The sequence below is a fragment of the Sinocyclocheilus anshuiensis genome, unplaced genomic scaffold (genome assembly GCF_001515605.1).
Source record: "Sinocyclocheilus anshuiensis isolate Anshui unplaced genomic scaffold, SAMN03320099.WGS_v1.1 scaffold1753, whole genome shotgun sequence".
NCBI classification, from domain to species: domain Eukaryota; kingdom Metazoa; phylum Chordata; class Actinopteri; order Cypriniformes; family Cyprinidae; genus Sinocyclocheilus; species Sinocyclocheilus anshuiensis.
Genome location: NW_015541398.1, coordinates 872327 through 874348, shown reverse-complemented (window position 1 = coordinate 874348; position 2022 = coordinate 872327). Strand labels below are relative to the sequence as shown.

The 2022-nt window shown below is 37.6% G+C and overlaps 1 protein-coding gene across 1 annotated transcript in view; it reads left to right on the top strand.

Moving 5' to 3' along the window:
- The first annotated feature begins 230 nt into the window (after nt 1–230).
- myl9b (myosin, light chain 9b, regulatory) overlaps nt 231–2022 on the top strand; it is a 7216-nt gene continuing 5424 nt past the window's right edge. Inside the window, exon 1 of the mRNA XM_016489235.1 lies at nt 231–346. The gene's annotated coding sequence lies outside the window, so the exon portion shown is untranslated. The remainder of the gene's footprint in view (nt 347–2022) is intronic.

Sequence of the window (2022 nt, the reverse complement as noted above, 5' to 3'; positions counted from 1 at the left end):
ACACTCACACACTCACACACTCACACAGATGTGAGTCCAGTTTTCTCTAAATAAGGCAGCTTATCTCTTTTCCTGTCATTTCATGTTGATTCCTCTGGGTATCTACACAGACAGACACAGGCTCAACATTCCTTGCCCTTATATGGCTAAATCCCTGCTGTGGGTGGGCTCTGTTTGGGAGAACAGAGGCCTCTGATTGGCCGAGAGTAAAAAGGGAGGGGTGCATTACTCAAGCTGATGCTTTGTCTGGAGAAACTTTTGTGTTCCGAAAGAGTAGCAGACAGTCTTACTTTCCAGCACAAAGACACAGTCTAGTGGACAGCACAATCCCCCAGCTGCAGCAGAGGTGAGTTATGATGTGTTACTGTGCTCTGGTTTGGTTTTATGTGCTATAAAGTCTTATAAAGGCTTTCCACTGAAGCTTTGTATGAGTTTGGGACACTGAGGAAAGATCTGGATGGAGCTGGTGACGTATGTTGTAGTTATGGAGCTAAAACTGATCCAGGATCATCGCTCATATGCTGAGCAAAGGATCTGATGGACGTTTTAGGGCTTTGTTTGAGTGTTTTTAATGCAGTTCAGTGCATTTCTGTTATTGGAGTTTGTCCATAAACCTTCATTATTCAAAGAAACTCTTGAGTTTCAAATACTGTGTTTGTCTTTGCATGTAGCTTGGCTGTAAGTGCTTCACTGGAAAAGAGTGTTTGGCCTTTTTGTGTGCCGCTGAGGTCAAAAGTCAGAGGTGAGACCCGTGACATATAACCATTGGCCGGAGAACAGATACAGGAGCAACTCATTAACAGAGAGCAACTATAAGGATATGATGATTTTATTTGAGATTTTATTGTAGTCTTCACTGAGAGGAGATGAAACTTTACTATTGTTAAACAGCACTGAAGTATTAATGAAGCAAAATCACTGGATAGTTTGTCGGTGTCTCTCTGAAAAGAGTCATTGAGGAATTCTTTGTGTTTGCAAAACTAATTCCAGAGACTACAAACATTTGCGGGAGAACGTGATAGTGTTTGGTCATTTATGGATGTTCATAAGAGCTAAAGTTAGTCATCATCACTCAGTGAGGGACTTACACACACACACACACACACACACACTCTCAGTGTCTTAGAGTACAGTAGGATGTCAACTTGAAGTTAATTTTCATATTTTAACCATCTTTTGAAGTGTTGATTTGTGTCATTTAAAAGGATAGTTGTTTTAGAGACACACAAACCAGCTAAAACCACAGAATTCATTGAGTCCATAGATAATACTTACTGATGATGTTTGTGCTCCTGTTTTCCCTCCGTAATGATGTCACTTCCTGTCGGATGAGTCAGTTTTGTTAGAAAAAAAAACAGGATAGAAAGTGACACTGAGGACTTAGAAAAACAAACATTTATCAATAATTAAAACAATATTTAAACCCAAGTTTAACACAGTTTATTCAATTAAATCTCAAGGATATTGTTTTATTTTTAACAAAAATTCAACAATTAAAACTATATTTTAAACACTAATTTATCCAATTAAAACACAAAAAATATTATAGTTTCCACAGAAGTTTAAAACTGATCAACAATTATAACAATAAACCCGTTTAACCCAGTTTATCCTATTAAAACTTAAACTATTATATTTTCAAAAGAAGTTTAAAACTGTTCAACAATTAAAACAAAATTTAAACCCAAATTTAACCTAATTTATTAAATTAAAGCCCAATAATATATTGTTTTATTGTTATCCAGTATATTATGACATACACAAATGAGGGCATGTGTCCTGCAGGATGATGATGTCCTTCAGGCGTCTGTTTCTAAATTCCTGCATTTAATCCTGTGGTCGAGCTGGACATTGTGATCTGGTCAAACACACACACACACACACGCACACAGACACAAACAAACACGGACACACAGACAGACACACATACACACACACACACACACACACACACACAGAGAGACAGACAGACAGACACACACACACACACACAGAGAGACAGACACACACACACACAAACAA